Source organism: Lissotriton helveticus, chromosome 4_1, assembly GCF_964261635.1.
Source record: "Lissotriton helveticus chromosome 4_1, aLisHel1.1, whole genome shotgun sequence".
Taxonomy (NCBI): Eukaryota; Metazoa; Chordata; class Amphibia; order Caudata; family Salamandridae; genus Lissotriton; species Lissotriton helveticus.
In genome coordinates this window covers 971,308,058-971,325,412 of record NC_136063.1, presented here as the reverse complement: position 1 = coordinate 971,325,412, position 17,355 = coordinate 971,308,058, and the positions used below count along the sequence as shown (strand labels likewise).

General features: G+C 47.1%; 6 non-coding genes across 6 annotated transcripts; all 6 read right to left on the bottom strand.

The window, feature by feature from the left end:
* Window positions 1-11,515: 11,515 nt before the first annotated feature.
* TRNAI-AAU (transfer RNA isoleucine (anticodon AAU)) lies at window positions 11,516-11,589 on the bottom strand. Its single transcript has one exon. It is a non-coding gene; the product is annotated as a tRNA-Ile (tRNA).
* A 1,235-nt stretch (window positions 11,590-12,824) lies between these two features.
* TRNAI-AAU (transfer RNA isoleucine (anticodon AAU)) lies at window positions 12,825-12,898 on the bottom strand. Its single transcript has one exon. It is a non-coding gene; the product is annotated as a tRNA-Ile (tRNA).
* A 1,443-nt stretch (window positions 12,899-14,341) lies between these two features.
* TRNAI-AAU (transfer RNA isoleucine (anticodon AAU)) lies at window positions 14,342-14,415 on the bottom strand. Its single transcript has one exon. It is a non-coding gene; the product is annotated as a tRNA-Ile (tRNA).
* Window positions 14,416-15,204: 789 nt separating this feature from the next.
* TRNAI-AAU (transfer RNA isoleucine (anticodon AAU)) lies at window positions 15,205-15,278 on the bottom strand. The gene has a single exon. It is a non-coding gene; the product is annotated as a tRNA-Ile (tRNA).
* Window positions 15,279-15,857: 579 nt separating this feature from the next.
* TRNAI-AAU (transfer RNA isoleucine (anticodon AAU)) lies at window positions 15,858-15,931 on the bottom strand. Its single transcript has one exon. It is a non-coding gene; the product is annotated as a tRNA-Ile (tRNA).
* Window positions 15,932-16,722: 791 nt separating this feature from the next.
* On the bottom strand, window positions 16,723-16,796 carry TRNAI-AAU (transfer RNA isoleucine (anticodon AAU)). Its single transcript has one exon. It is a non-coding gene; the product is annotated as a tRNA-Ile (tRNA).
* Between the last annotated feature and the right edge of the window lie 559 nt (window positions 16,797-17,355).

Below are 17,355 nucleotides of genomic sequence, written 5' to 3'. Positions count from 1 at the left end.
AGCACCAGCAACAGGAGTGTGAGACACAGCCACAGCCCGAGTGACACACACATGGGCCACGGACCCAGACACACTGGCAGCACCAGCAACAGGAGTGTGAGACACAGCCACAGCCCGAGTGACACACACATGTGCCACGGACCCAGACACACTGGCAGCACCAGCAACAGGAGTGTGAGACACAGCCACAGCCCGAGTGACACACACATGGGCCACGGACCCAGACACACTGGCAGCACCAGCAACAGGAGTGTGAGACACAGCCACAGATGTAGTCACTGACACGTGAGCCACTGACCCAGACAGACTGCCAGCACCAGAAACAGGAGTGTGCAACACAGCCACAGATCTTCTAACTGACACGTGAGCCATAGACCCAGATACACTGCCAGGACCTGCAACAGGAGAGGGCACAACTGACACTGTGCCACCATCTGATACATGAGAGTCAACTGCACCGGCGCCACTGGGACAACTGAAATGATGAGCCACAGGGCTGTATGGGCCAGGAGGCAGGGTGGGCCTGGGAGCTGGGGATAGCTCACCTAGAGCCAAATCGGGGTTTGCAGGTGTCAATGGTGTGTGTCTGCGTTTCTTAGGGAGGTGTGAGTGCACCCTGGACAGGACAGGACTGCCAAGTGGTGGGGACTCCAAAGAATCACCACCCAGTATAGGTGGAGCAACTGCTGCCGGGGATCTGGTTTCGGGGGACGTGCTGGAGCCTGCTTGTCGTTTGCTCTGTGCCTGCCGCCTGGACTCGGAATGATGTGTAATGGGGGATGCAACAACAGGGGACACCCTCCTCTGCTTCTGACTGGCCTGGATGGGAGTGGAGGTATGGGGGGACTCCGCCGCGGAGACATCAGTTTGGCGTTTAGTAGAAAACATCAGCCTCAGTGCAGCCAGGGGTGAAGTATGCCTGTCCTTGATTGCGCCATTGTCCATGCTAGATGCCTTGTCCGTAGGATGTGCCTTATCCTTAGGTGGAGTGTTGTCTCTGGATGTAGCCTGTGCCCTGCTCGCCGCCCTGTTCCTGCCAGCAGACTTGTCGTCTGTGGTGCACCTGCCTCCAGCAGACACCTGCTCCCTGTGTGTGTCGCTGCCCTTGGGAGTGTTCCTATCCACTGCTGTGGGCCTGCTCTTGGGAGTCTCCCTGCTCTTAGTAGGTGCCTTAGTCTTCTCACTGTCCTTGGGAGTGTCCCTTACCTCTGCTGTGGGCCTGCTCTTGGGAGTCTCCCTGCTCTTAGTAGGTGCCTTAGTCTTCTCACTGTCCTTGGGAGTGTCCCTTACCTCTGCTGTGGGCCTGCTCTTGGGAGTCTCCCTGCTCTTAGTAGGTGCCTTAGTCTTCTCACTGTCCTTGGGAGTGTCCCTTACCTCTGCTGTGGGCCTGCTCTTGGGAGTCTCCCTGCTCTTAGTAGGTGCCTTAGTCTTCTCACTGTCCTTGGGAGTGTCCCTTACCTCTGCTGTGGGCCTGCTCTTGGGAGTCTCCCTGCTCTTAGTAGGTGCCTTAGTCTTCTCACTGTCCTTGGGAGTGTCCCTTACCTCTGCTGTGGGCCTGCTCTTGGGAGTCTCCCTGCTCTTAGTAGGTGCCTTAGTCTTCTCACTGTCCATGGGAGTGTCCCTTACCTCTGCTGTGGGCCTGCTCTTGGGAGTCTCCCTGCTCTCAGTAGGTGCCTTTGTCTTCTGACTGGCCTTGTCCAAGGAACAGTCCATGGACATGTGAGTATCCCTTGCCTTCGGAGTACCTTTCGTGTTGAATGCCTGTGTAGCTCCGGAAGGCATGTCCCCCAACAACACTTGTGGATCCTGTGTGTGTACTCCAGTGCATCTGACGTCGTCTACGTGAACAGATTTAGCTGATCTAGGGGATGGGGTCTGTGCCCTGCGTGCCCTGACGTGCTGTCTGACGCTGCTTCTAGTGCAATAACCTGTATTTGAGTCCTGCTCTGAATAATCACTACCCCCTGAGACATCCAGCGGTGTAGATGGGGAAACAGAAGTAGCACCCTGTTCATTCGACTGTACTATTGCAGACGACACACTGCTTGCCAATGACTGCACTGTCCTGTGTAGACCTGCAAGATCGCCATGCATCCCTTCCATGAATGCCACCACCTGCCCCAACTTCCTATCATGATCCTGGAAAGCATTTGTCATATTGGTCTGACCCACACACAGCTGTCGCAGCAGATCAACGGCCTCAGCACACAGTGCATTTTGGCTCACCGTGGCAGGGGCAGCGGTGCCTGCACCGAACGCCACTCTGCTCCCCCTACTCCTTCGGCCACGAACAATACATGGTGCAGTTGGCGGAAGTGTGGGCCCTGTGTGCTGTCTTCCGACAGAAGGTGATGAGTGCCCACTCCCAGTCTGTGACAACAGTGCAGGCTCACCAAGAGTGTCCGACGAGGAGGACGATGGTGTCTCCACATGCGAGTCCTCAGGGACGGTCCTGTCCCCCTCTCCGGCGCTGGCCTCCTCCGTGTCAGTCTGCGTGTGTGCGAAGTCTGAGCCGGACTCATTTCCTCGGCTACTCTCCACCGTCTGTGGCTGAGTGTCCTCTGTCAAAGCTGAAATGCACAGAAAAGATGTGTGAGTCATGGGCACACTCACGTACAGAAGGAACAGGATAGCCAAATCACATAGCAGACAAAGGTTCATGAGCCCTCAGCCTGCACATGGCCCACCCCTACCAGTCATCCTCACATTTTCTGCCATGGGGACATGGACCACTAGGGGATGTGCTTTAACACTCAACTACTAAGCAAGTGGCGTGTCAACATGGCGGACCTGGATGTCAAATGAGTACCACCCAATGGGACCAAAATGCCATCACAGGCATACATACGCAACACGGAACTCAATGGTGTGTCTGTGCACCAATACATGCATAGCACTCACAAGTTTCCTACACAGACAGTATGCTCACCGCTAGTTTGCTGTTGATCGGCACTCAGACGTTCGGCCAGTTCAGGATGCGTCACTGCAATGATACGGTGCATGAGAGGGGTCATGGAGCGTCGGGCCAGACGGGGCGTCCTTGGAATCAGGCCCAGTGTTACTTCCGCTACATTCTTGCTCAGCCTGGAAATGTCGTCCCAGCGTTTGTGGCAGTGTGTATGTCGTCTGTTGCACACCCCCAATGCCCGTACTTCCCGTGCTATGGTCCTCCACAGGTCCTTGCGAAGGTGCAGCTTGACCTACCATGATGGGAGACAAAAGGGTTTAAGTCAGTGGACAGGTGGCCTGTCACACACATAGGGGCAAGACGTTACTGTCAGCAGCCATGCACAATCAGGAACATATGTCTAGCCCACACTACACAGCTAAGATATAAATAGGCCTGATCATTTGGCCCCCTCATGCACACCAACATGTCCCACACTGCACTTACCACCCGTCCCGGTGCGCCGTAGAGGCGTCCATAGTTGCGGAGTACACCGTCCACGAGGACATCAAGCTCCGCGGCGGTGAAGGGTCGAGACCGGATCTCTTTGCCTCTCGACATGGCAAGATCACGGAGTATGGCACTAGAGCAGCAGTCGGTGGTCAGCTCAGCAGCAGCAGCAGGTCGAGGCGATGGTCACAGGCAGCAGTCGGTGGTCAGCTCAGCAGCAGCAGCAGGTCGAGGTGATGGTCACAGGCAGCAGTCGGTGGTCAGCTCAGCAGCAGCAGCAGGTCGAGGTGATGGTCACAGGCAGCACTGGTCCCCAGGGTAGGAAGTTTCATGTTGGCCAAGACACATATATAGGGCCCTCAGCACGTGTCAGTGGCATACGTCGCCAGCAATTGGTCAGCCCTGGGAGCGTGATCGTGAAATGGGCCAATGACTGGCCCTGTTGTTGCGGTGCACAGCTTCCGCTACTTGCGATTGGCCGTATGCGGCCAGCGTCCCTCTTCCCATTGGCTGCATGTGCAGGGACCGTGACGGGCACACATCGGCAACCGCACGTGCAAGCTTCAGGCACGGATGCTTCAGTTGCAACAATGTACTATCACTGGCGCCTCCATGGCGGGGCACGTACACAGCGGGGGAGGTGCAGGCCTATACACCCTGCAGATGTACTCAATGGACATGCCAGTTCATGACCCCCCTTACAGTCACCTTGCATCATCCACCGTACACCGGCCGGAGCGGCCGGCCCATGAACATCCGCCGTGCCCGGCCATGAACACAACCGCCATGGCCGTGCCCGGCCATGAACAACCGCCGTGCCCGGCCATGAACACAACCGCCATGGCCGTGCCCGGCCATGAACAACCGCCGTGCCCGGCCATGAACACAACCGCCATGGCCGTGCCCGGCCATGAACAACCGCCGTGCCCGGCCATGAACACAACCGCCATGGCCGTGCCCGGCCATGAACATCCGCCGTGCCCGGCCATGAACACAACCGCCATGGCCGGGACCGGCGGTTGTTCATGGCCGGGCACGGCCATGGCGGTTGTGTTCATGGCCGGGCACGGCGGTTGTTCATGGCCGGGCACGGCCATGGCGGTTGTGTTCATGGCCGGGCACGGCGGTTGTTCATGGCCGGGCACGGCCATGGCGGTTGTGTTCATGGCCGGGCACGGCGGTTGTTCATGGCCGGGCACGGCCATGGCGGTTGTGTTCATGGCCGGGCACGGCGGTTGTTCATGGGCCGGCCGCTCCGGCCGGTGTACGGTGGATGATGCAAGGTGACTGTAAGGGGGGTCATGAACTGGCATGTCCATTGAGTACATCTGCAGGGTGTATAGGCCTGCACCTCCCCCGCTGTGTACGTGCCCCGCCATGGAGGCGCCAGTGATAGTACATTGTTGCAACTGAAGCATCCGTGCCTGAAGCTTGCACGTGCGGTTGCCGATGTGTGCCCGTCACGGTCCCTGCACATGCAGCCAATGGGAAGAGGGACGCAGGCCGCATTCTGCCTTTGGGAAGTAGCGGAAGTTGAGCACCGCCATGGCGGCGCCAAATATGTGATCTTGTCAGACGCTGCACCGTGATGTGTTGTGTGCAGTTGCGTCATGAGGGATGTGAGCGTGATTGTGAAAGGTCATATGTCATACAATATAGCATGTGTGTCCATACAATGGACATCGGTCGGCACACAATGGCCAACAGATGTGCATTCGTACGTGTTGACGTCGGGTTTGACCCTACAGACGTTGTTACATCTTCACAACTACACAGTACATCACGGCTGTGTGGCCAATTCATGCATCTGTTGTCGGTTTATTGTTGTGTCGAGGTGACTACAGTGGTGGTGGTACACATGCATTCCGTGTATGTGATTTATACGTTCTGTCACCATGCATGTCATTACCGTATGCACATCATCATTGGTGGTGGCATTTGTGCTTGATGACATGGCGTGTGTAAACTTATCGTTTGTGTGCATGCAGTTGCATGAGTGTCTGTGATGTGTCTACGATACATTAGGGTGACGACTGGAGTTATGTCAGTAAGGTACACATGTGATGGAGTTGTACACGTATGCGTCGTTTGTACGTTGACCTAAGTTACATCTCTCTCCCACACAGGAGGGCTCCAAATGTGCATCGCCCATACACTCAGCTGGAGGATATGGTAGACGAGGAGGTGATTCGGAAATTCAGGCTGGATCGACGTCGGTTGCTGGAGCTTGTGGCTCAATTGGCTCCTCATCTGCAGCCACGTAGAACGTATCCTGGCTCGTTTACACCCACTGCAAAGGTCATGGCGGTACTACATTTCTTCGCTACTGGCACATTTCAGTATACAGTTGGAGGTGCCGGGGGTATGTCACAGGCAATGTTCAGCACGGTTCTTCGGGATGTGTTAACAGCTATGATGCTGTACAAGGATGAGTACATACATTTCCCACGTCCGGAAGAGTTGCCAGCTGTCAAAGCTGGTTTCTATGCACTGGGCCACATACCTCACGTTGTGGGCTCAATTGATGGCACGCACATCGCGCTCATTCCACCACGGGCACGCGAACAAGTGTTCAGGAATCGGAAACACTTTCATTCGCTGAACGTGCAGGTGGTGTGCCTGGCGAGCAACATCATCTCCCATGTGTGTGCAAGATTTCCTGGATCCGCACATGACGCCCACATCATGCGAACCAGCAATGTCCCACGACTCATGGCAAATCTGCCACCCGGTCAAGCGTGGCTTGTTGGTGAGTGTGCAGTGGGGACTCTTGTGATCTCTGTGTTGCATGGGGTACCCACCATATCTTGTTCTGATGTTTGTCTCTGTCATCCCCCTACATAGGCGACTCGGCTTACCCAAACCGGCCCTGGCTCCTCAGTCCCCTACGTAATCCGAGGACGGCGGGTGAAATGCGGTACAATGAGGCACATGGAAGGACACGGAGAGTCATCGAACGTACCTTTGGACTGCTGAAGTCTAGGTTTCGGTGCCTCGATAAGACCGGAGGGGCACTGCCTTACTCACCAGGAAAAGTATGCAAGATCGTGATTGCCTGCTGCATGCTCCACAACCTGGCAGTACGCAATGACATTGAACTGCTGTTGGACCCTGAAGACGAAGGAGTTCCTCGGCCTCCCATCCCACCCATGTCGACTGATGAGGATAGTGGTGAGGAGGAAGGTGTGGACCAGAGGCGCCAGCTCATTGATCGCTACTTCCCTTGAATGTGAGTATCTACCTCTAGTGGCGGTTGACAATGCCTCATGTATGTTTTCTGGTGTTGTGTGGATATGGGGTTATTCAGCTGGGTGTGGTTTGTGATGGTTGCACATGTGTGTCTTCATGTCTTTGGACATAGGAGTGTCCATGATGTGTGTGCTCCCATCCCATGCTTGTGTGATGGTTGTCGTTTGTGTAATGTTGCTGTGCATTGTGTTGTGATGTGTGTGAATCTCTTTACTGACGTGTGTTTGCTGTCTCTGGTTTTCTCTAGGTCACTCCCGCAGCGCCATGATCATGTGCGACTATGATCCCTGTACCTGTTTACGTCTGTATCTGATGGCAATCATGTGAATAAACATGGAGGCAAAACATCATTGTGTGAGTAAATGCAATTTATTGACAGGTTGTGCTTTTGTGCTGGTGAATATATACAAGTAAGTGGGAGGGAGGGAGTTGGAGTTGTAGGTAATGGCAGATGAAATGTCCGTGCTGACACCACATTGGGGGGTGTCAGGCTAGTCCAGCAGACCAGTGGCAATGATTGTCTATGTGGGACAGGATGGTTTGCAGGGTGAATGTCTGGCACAGGCAGTGGCATTGTCAAGGTCGTCCCCTCTTGGAGCGTGTGCCTGGCGCTCCAACACTGCTCTCAGCAACTTCCTGCCTCGGCCGCCCCCTCCGTCTCGGAGGTGGTACAGAGGCAGCTGGGAGGGCAGGTTGGTGATGGGCCACATCCGTCGCCAGGGGCTCAGGTGGTGGTGGCGGCGGTGGAGGCGGAGGCGGAGGCGACGGGGGAGGCGGAGGTGACGGTGGCGGTGGCGCTGACACACATGGTGGAGGGGGGGGGGGTTGTTCCGGGCAACCCATTCCCTCCACATCGTTGCCTGCTGGCCCATGATCACCAACATCTGGCCAAGGATGCCAGAGATCTCGCGCAGGCTGTTGGTGTTGTCCACTGAGTCCTCGTGAACACGATCAGCGTTTGCCTGGGACCGGTCGTATGAGGCCTGGCACCTGGCAAGAGCTTGTAGGGACTGTGCCACTGGCTCGGGTAGCTGTCCCTCCTCTGACCGGCGGTGTGTGGGTCGCCTGATTGGCAGTTGTCCCGTTGCCTGTGTTTGTGGCCCACTCACCCTGCTTGTGTGTGGGGCCGTTGGACCAGCGTTGCGCGCTGGGTCATGCTGGGTGGCACCGGCAGGAGTCGTGGTGCTCGTGGTAGTGGTGGTAGTGGTGGTACTGGTGGTACTGGTGGTACTGGTGGTGGTGGGGACTGTGCAGATCACAGAGACGGGTGCCGCGGGAGTCACACATGCGACGTTGGTCGGTCCCGGGAGTCCCTGTGAGCCAGATGGCCCTGGCTGCGTGCTTGGTCCCGCTCCATCCTCCGCCCCGGAGCTGCCTGTGTCGTCGTCGGCAGAGAGTCCTGTAGGTGTGGGAGGCGAGGCTGGCGGCCGGGTACTGCTTTCCCCAGTCAGTTGACGATCACCTGAGGGACAAGATCGAGCAGGTCAGTAATGTGGACAGTACATGGTTATATTGATTTGTAGACATTTCTGTTTCCTGTCGCACACACCCCACCCTCCACCACCACCGCCACCCTCCCCGTGCACATGGGGGCCTGTTGGGAGTTGTAGTTTGGGCCTCTCACACACACCACCCTCCACCACCGCCACCCTCCCCGTGCACATGGGGGCCTGTTGGGAGTTGTAGTTTGGGCCTCTCACACACACCACCCTCCACCACCGCCACCCTCCCCGTGCACATGGGGGCCTGTTGGGAGTTGTAGTTTGGGCCTCTCACACACCCCACCCTCCACCACCGCCACCCTCCCCGTGCACATGGGGGCCTGTTGGGAGTTGTAGTTTGGGCCTCTCACACACCCCACCCTCCACCACCGCCACCACCACCACCACCCTCCCCGTGAACATGGGGGCCTGTTGGGAGTTGTAGTTTGGGCCTCTCACACACCCCACCCTCCACCACCGCCACCCTCCCCGTGCACATGGGGGCCTGTTGGGAGTTGTAGTTTGGGCCTCTCACACACCCCACCCTCCACCACCGCCACCCTCCCCGTGCACATGGGGGCCTGTTGGGAGTTGTAGTTTGGGCCTCTCACACACCCCACCCTCCACCACCGCCACCACCACCACCACCCTCCCCGTGAACATGGGGGCCTGTTGGGAGTTGTAGTTTGGGCCTCTCACACACCCCACCCTCCACCACCGCCACCCTCCCCTTGCACATGGAGGCCTGTTGGGAGTTGTAGTTTGGGCCTCTCACACACCCCACCCTCCACCACCGCCACCACCACCACCACCCTCCCCGTGAACATGGGGGCCTGTTGGGAGCCATGGACATGTTAGTGTGTTGGTGTCCGACGTGCATGGGTTGGGGCGTGGGGGATGTTTCTTCTCAGTTGTGTGAGCCTGACCATGTCGTGCTGATCGTGGTGCTTGGTTTGTACTCACCAGTCTCTTCTCCTTCGTCAAGGCCGTCTAGGCTCTCTGGGTGTAGTATCACCAGCACCTTCTCCTCCCAATCGGTGTAGGGTATGGGCTCCGGGGGTGTGCCACCGCCAGTAAGATTGGCTCTGGCGTGGTTTTTCGCTCGGATGCCCTTGACCCTGGTCTTAAGGTCATGCCACTGCCTCTGAATGTCGTGCTTGGTCCTCGGCACAGTCCCCGACGCATTCACACGAGTGACGATCCTGTCCCACATGTGGTTCTTTTGCGCCACGGTCGTCTGCTGGACTTGGGCCCCGAAGATGTTGGGCTCCACACGGATAATTTCATCTACCATTACCCGCAACTCTGTCTCCGTGAATTTGGGTTTTTTTTTGGGTGCCATGGTGTGTGGTGCTCAGTGTGTGAGTTGAGTGAGTTGGGAGGTGCAGGTGTGTGGTGTGTGATGTGTAGGATTTGTGTGGTGGGTGTTTGTGTGGTAGGGTGGTGGGTGGGTGTCTTCTATGTGATTTTATGTGAGTTCGCAGTGTCTCGAATGGCCCTCTTGCTGGCAGCAATGCTGTGGTGCAAGGGATTGTGGTTGTGTGGGGGTGTCTTTTTATAGTCGTGTCTCGATGGTTGTTGGCAGTCAGGTGGTAGGTGGGCGTGTTGACTTGTGTGCATTATTGGATAATTGGGACGTGTCATGGTGGCTTGTGCTGGGGGGGGGGCCTTGTCAATGTTCGTATGTTTGCTTAGGACTTGTGGTGCACTTTCATACATTTGTTAGGCGCTAGGGATGTTGTGCGTGTTGGCCTTCCGCCCTGATGCTGTGGTTCTCGTTGCATTGTTTCCGCCGCGGACGTGGATGGCTGTGAGTTCCGTTGTACGGGCGGATTTATCCTAATTGCGGCCACGGAGTATTCTCAGGGATGGCGGTACATGTTTTATTTTCCGCGGTCATTTCCGTCCGCGGCAGTGGTTGTTCATTGGACTCCGTCCGCCGCGGACGGACTTGGTTGTGTTCCGTCCACCGCGGACGGTGTTGGTTGTGTTCCGTCCGCCGCGGTCGGAGTTTCGTGACATGAATATCCTAATCCCAACCGCGGTTTCTCCGCGGCGCAGCCGGGAGTAAAATTTCCCCCACCATGGCGGACAGTACCCATTTCCGTCCGCCATCCTAATCGGCCCCTTAGTGTTAGAACTTAGAACCATTAACATTTTTTCCATGTGGTTAAGCAATAAATAAATATTCATCACCTATATTGAATTGATTCATCTAATCATTTTATCAGCTTCTCCTCAAAGGAAATATAGAGATACACATGATACAGTAGAAAATACATCTATTTTCAACATTAAAGGAGCATCAAGTATTGGCTTGGAGACTGATTGAAATTATGTCCTTTGCGTTTTTAACTTCATGCTCTAACAGACTAAACTAATAGGCTCACTAAATATATAGAATACTTTTGAAGAATTAGCAGATGATGAAATGCTACTGATTCCATCCAATCTTTCAAGCAGCGTGTGATTCAAGGAGATAAACAGTCCAAAATGAGACACAAGAAAAATTCATCTTTGTTCAAACAATTAAACTTGGCCTGTACAGGGATCGAACCTGTGACCTTGGCGTTATTAGCACCAGGCTCTAACCATCTGAGCTAACAGGCCATTTTGCACAGCAGCATATGAAGAAGGGCAAATGATAGTTAACCCAGGAGATTTGGAAAGCTTAATTTCAGCAGTTTACCATGAAGTTATTGTTATATATTATCAACATGAAGAAACTAATATGAATAAAAAAAAAATTACAATACAAAAGAGATTTACATACTTAGTGTTAGAACTTAGAACCATTAACATTTTTTCCATGTGGTTAAGCAATAAATAAATATTCATCACCTATATTGATTTGATTCATCTAATCATTTTATCAGCTTCTCCTCAAAGGAAATATAGAGATAAACATGATACAGTAGAAAATACATCTTATTTCAACATTAAAGGAGCATCAAGTATTGGCTTGGAGACTGATTGAAAGTATGTCCTTGTCGTTTTTAACTTCATGCTCTAACAGACTAAACTAATAGAGTCACTAAATATATAGCATACTATTGAAGATGAAGCAGATGATGAAGTCCTACTAATTGTTAATCCGGGATAGTTGGAAAGCTTATATTCAGCTGTTTACATTCATAGTATCTTTATATATTATCAACAAGACTAAACAAAAATGATCTCAATAAATTGCTATAAATAAGAGATTTAGTTACTTGGCGTTAGAACTTAGAACCATTAATAGATATTCCAGGCGCTTTAAGAATAGTAATTAATTCTATAATTATATCAAATGTATTCATCCAGTCCTTCAAGCAGCGTTTGATCCAAGGAGATAAACAGTCCAAAATGAGACACAAGAAAAATTTATCTTTTTTCAAAGAATTAAACTTGGCCTGTACAGGGATCGAACCTGTGACCTTGGCGTTATTAGCACCACGCTCTAACCAACTGAGCTAAAAGGCCAATTTGCACATCTTCTGGAGGACCACCACAGGAAGCAGTGCTAATGATAGTTCAACCGGGAGATTTGGAAAGCTTAATTTCAGCTGTTTAATATGAATTAAGTTTCATATTATCAACATGAAGAAACTAATATGACTTCAAAAAAATTGCAATACAAAAGAGATTTCCATACTTAGTATTAGAATTTTGAACCAGTAATGTTTTTTCACGTGGTTTAGCAATAAATAAATATTCATCACCTATATTCAATTGATTCATCTAATCATTCTATCAGCTTCTGCGCAAAGGAAATATGGAGGTAAACATGATACAGAAGAAAATACATCTATTTTCAACATTAAAGGAGCTTCAAGTATTGGCTTGGAGACTGATTGAAATTATGTCCTTTGCGTTTTTAACTTCATGCTCTAACAGACTAAACTAATAGGCTCACTAAATATATAGAATACTTTTGAAGAATTAGCAGATGATGAAATGCTACTGATTCCATCCAATCCTTCAAGCAGCGTGTGATTCAAGGAGATAAACAGTCCAAAATGAGACACAAGAAAAATTCACCTTTGTTCAAACAATTAAACTTGGCTTGTACAGGGATCTAACCTGTGACCTTGGCGTTATTAGCACCACGCTCTAACCATTTGAGCTAACAGGCCATTTTGCATAACTACCTTGAGGTCCAGCATATGAAGAAGGGCAAATGATAGTTAACCCAGGAGATTTGGAAAGCTTCATTTCAGCAGTATACCATGAAGTTATTGTTATATATTATCAACATGAAGAAACTAATATGACTTAAAAAAATTACAATACAAAAGAGATGTTCATACTTAGTGTTAGAACTTAGAACCATTAACGTTTTTTCCATGTGGTTAAGCAATAAATAAATATTCATCATCTATATTGAATTGATTCATCTAATCATTCTATCAGCTTCTCCTCAAAGGAAATATAGAGATAAACATGATACAGTAGAAAATACATCTATTTTCAACACTAAAGGAGCATCAAGTATTGGCTTGGAGACTGATTGAGAGTATGTCTTTGGCGTTTTTAACTTCATGCTCTAACAGACTAAACTAATAGGCTCACTAAATATATAGAATACTTTTGAAGAATTAGCAGATGATGAAATGCTACTGATTCCATCCAATCCTTCTAGCAGCGTGTGATTCAAGGAGATAAACAGTCCAAAATGAGACACAAGAAAAATTAATCTTTGTTCAAACAATTAAACTTGGCCTGTACAGGGATCGAACCTGTGACCTTGGCGTTATTAGCACCACGCTCTAACCATCTGAGCTAACAGGCCATTTTGCACAACTACCTGGAGGTCCAGCAAATGAAGAAGGGCAAATGATAGTTAACCCAGGAGATTTGGAAAGCTTAATTTCAGCAGTTTACCATGAAGTTATTGTTATATATTATCAACATGAAGAAACTAATATGACTTAAAAAAATTACAATACAAAAGAGATTTTCATACTTAGTGTTAGAACTTAGAACCATTAACGTTTTTTCCATGTGGTTAAGCAATACATAAATATTCATCACCTATATTGAATTGATTCATCTAATCATTTTATCAGCTTCTCCTCAAAGGAAATATAGAGATAAACATGATACAGTAGAAAATACATCTATTTTCAACATTAAAGGAGCATCAAGTATTGGCTTGGAGACTGATTGAAAGTATGTCCTTGGCGTTTTTAACTTCATGCTCTAACAGACTAAACTAATAGAGTCACTAAATATGTAGCATACTATTGAAGATGAAGCAGATGATGAAGTCCTACTGATTGTTAATCCGGGATAGTTGGAAAGCTTATATTCAGCTGTTTACATTCATAGTATCTTTATATATTATCAACAAGACTAAACAAAAGAGATCTCAATAAATTGCAATAAATAAGAGATTTAGTTACTTGGTGTTAGAACTTAGAACCATTAATAGATATTCTAGGCGCTTTAAGAATAGTAATTAATTCTATAATTATATCAAATGTATTCATCCAATCCTTCAAGCAGCGTTTGATCCAAGGAGATAAACAGTCCAAAATGAGACACAAGAAAAATTCATCTTTTTTCAAAGAATTAAACTTGGCCTGTACAGTGATCGAACCTGTGACCTTGGCGTTATTAGCACCACGCTCTAACCAACTGAGCTAACAGGCCAAATTTCACATCTTCTGGAGGACCAGCACAGGAAGCAGTGCTAATGATAGTTCAACCGGGAGATTTGGAAAGCTTATTTTCAGCTGTTTAATATGAATTAACTTTCATATTATCAACATGAAGAAACTAATATGACTTCAAAAAAAATTGCAATACAAAAGAGATTCCATACTTAGTGTTAGAATTTTGAACCAGTAAAGTTTTTTCCACGTGGTTTAGCAATAAATAAATATTCATCACCTATATTCAATTGATTCATCTAATCATTCTATCAGCTTCTGCGCAAAGGAAATATAGAGGTAAACAGGATACAGAAGAAAATACATCTATTTTCAACATTAAAGGAGCATCAAGTATTGGCTTGGCGACTGATTGAAATTATGTCCTTTGCGTTTTTAACTTCATGCTCTAACAGACTAAACTAATAGGCTCACTAAATATATAGAATACTTTTGAAGAATTAGCAGATGATGAAATGCTACTGATTCCATCCAATCCTTCAAGCAGCGTGTGATTCAAGGAGATAAACAGTCCAAAATGAGACACAAGAAAAATTCATCTTTGTTCAAACAATTAAACTTGGCCTGTACAGGGATCGAACCTGTGACCTTGGCGTTATTAGCACCACGCTCTAACCATCTGAGCTAACAGGCCATTTTGCACAACTACCTGGAGGTCCAGCAAATGAAGAAGGGCAAATGATAGTTAACCCAGGAAATTTGGAAAGCTTAATTTCAGCAGTTTACCATGAAGTTATTGTTATATATTATCAACATGAAGAAACTAATATGTCTTAAAAAAATTACAATACAAAAGAGATTTTCATACTTAGTGTTAGAACTTAGAACCATTAACGTTTTTTCCATGTGGTTAAGCAATACATAAATATTCATCACCTATATTGAATTGATACATCTAATCATTTTATCAGCTTCTCCTCAAAGGAAATATAGAGATAAACATGATACAGTAGAAAATACATCTATTTTCAACATTAAAGGAGCATCAAGTATTGGCTTGGAGACTGAGTGAAAGTATGTCCTTGGCGTTTTTAACTTCATGCTCTAACAGACTAAACTAATAGAGTCACTAAATATATAGCATACTATTGAAGATGAAGCAGATGATGAAGTCCTACTGATTGTTAATCCGGGATAGTTGGAAAGCTTATATTCAGCTTTTTACATTCATAGTATCTTTATATATTATCAACAAGACTAAACAAAAAAGATCTCAATAAATTGCAATAAATAAGAGATTTAGTTACTTGGCGTTAGAACTTAGAACCATTAATAGATATTCCAGGCGCTTTAAGAATAGTAATTAATTCTATAATTATATCAAATGTATTCATCCAATCCTTCAAGCAGCGTTTGATCCGGGGAGATAAACAGTCCAAAATGAGACACAAGAAATATTCATCTTTTTTCAAAGAATTAAACTTGGCCTGTACAGGGATCGAACCTGTGACCTTGGCGTTATTAGCACCATGCTCTAACCAACTGAGCTAACAGGCCATTTGCACATCTGCTGGAGGACCAGCACAGGAAGCAGTGCTAATGATAGTTCAACCGGGAGATTTGGAAAGCTTAATATCAGTTGTTTAATATGAATTAACTTTCATATTATCAACATGAAGAAACTAATATGACTTCAAAAAAATTGCAATACAAAAGAGATTTCCATACTTAGTGTTAGAATTTTGAACCAGTAACGTTTTTTCCACATGGTTTAGCAATAAATAAATATTCATCACCTATATTCAATTGATTCATCTAATCATTCTATCAGATTCTGCGCAAAGGAAATATGGAGGTAAACATGATACAGAAGAAAATACATCTATTTTCAACATTAAAGGAGCATCCAGTATTGGCTTGGAGACTGATTGAAATTATGTCCTTTGCGTTTTTAACTTCATGCTCTAACAGACTAAACTAATAGGCTCACTAAATATATAGAATACTTTTGAAGAATTAGCAGATGATGAAATGCTACTGATTCCATCCAATCTTTCAAGCAGCGTGTGATTCAAGGAGATAAACAGTCCAAAATGAGACACAAGAAAAATTCATCTTTGTTCAAACAATTAAACTTGGCCTGTACAGGGATCGAACCTGTGACCTTGGCGTTATTAGCACCACGCTCTAACCATCTGAGCTAACAGGCCATTTTGCACAGCTAGCTGGAGGTCCAGCATATGAAGAAGGGCAAATGATAGTTAACCCAGGAGATTTGGAAAGCTTAATTTCAGCAGTTTACCATGAAGTTATTGTTATATATTATCAACATGAAGAAACTAATATGAATTAAAAAAAAATTACAATACAAAAGAGATTTACATACTTAGTGTTAGAACTTAGAACCATTAACATTTTTTCCATGTGGTTAAGCAATAAATAAATATTCATCACCTATATTGATTTGATTCATCTAATCATTTTATCAGCTTCTCCTCAAAGGAAATATAGAGATAAACATGATACAGTAGAAAATACATCTATTTTCAACATTAAAGGAGCATCAAGTATTGGCTTGGAGACTGATTGAAAGTATGTCCTTGTCGTTTTTAACTTCATGCTCTAACAGACTAAACTAATAGAGTCACTAAATATATAGCATACTATTGAAGATGAAGCAGATGATGAAGTCCTACTAATTGTTAATCCGGGATAGTTGGAAAGCTTATATTCAGCTGTTTACATTCATAGTATCTTTATATATTATCAACAAGACTAAACAAAAATGATCTCAATAAATTGCTATAAATAAGAGATTTAGTTACTTGGCGTTAGAACTTAGAACCATTAATAGATATTCCAGGCGCTTTAAGAATAGTAATTAATTCTATAATTATATCAAATGTATTCATCCAGTCCTTCAAGCAGCGTTTGATCCAAGGAGATAAACAGTCCAAAATGAGACACAAGAAAAATTAATCTTTTTTCAAAGAATTAAACTTGGCCTGTACAGGGATCGAACCTGTGACCTTGGCGTTATTAGCACCACGCTCTAACCAACTGAGCTAAAAGGCCAATTTGCACATCTTCTGGAGGACCACCACAGGAAGCAGTGCTAATGATAGTTCAACCGGGAGATTTGGAAAGCTTAATTTCAGCTGTTTAATATGAATTAACTTTCATATTATCAACATGAAGAAACTAATATGACTTCAAAAAAATTGCAATACAAAAGAGATTTCCATTCTTAGTGTTAGAATTTTGAACCACTAACGTTTTTTCCACGTGGTTTAGCAATAAATAAATATTCATCACCTATATTCAATTGATTCATCTAATCATTCTATCAGCTTCTGCGCAAAGGAAATATAGAGGTAAACAGGATACAGAAGAAAATACATCTATTTTCAACATTAAAGGAGCATCAAGTATTGGCTTGGCGACTGATTGAAATTATGTCCTTTGCGTTTTTAACTTCATGCTCTAACAGACTAAACTAATAGGCTCACTAAATATATAGAATACTTTTGAAGAATTAGCAGATGATGAAATGCTACTGATTCCATCCAATCCTTCAAGCAGCGTGTGATTCAAGGAGATAAACAGTCCAAAATGAGACACAAGAAAAATTCAT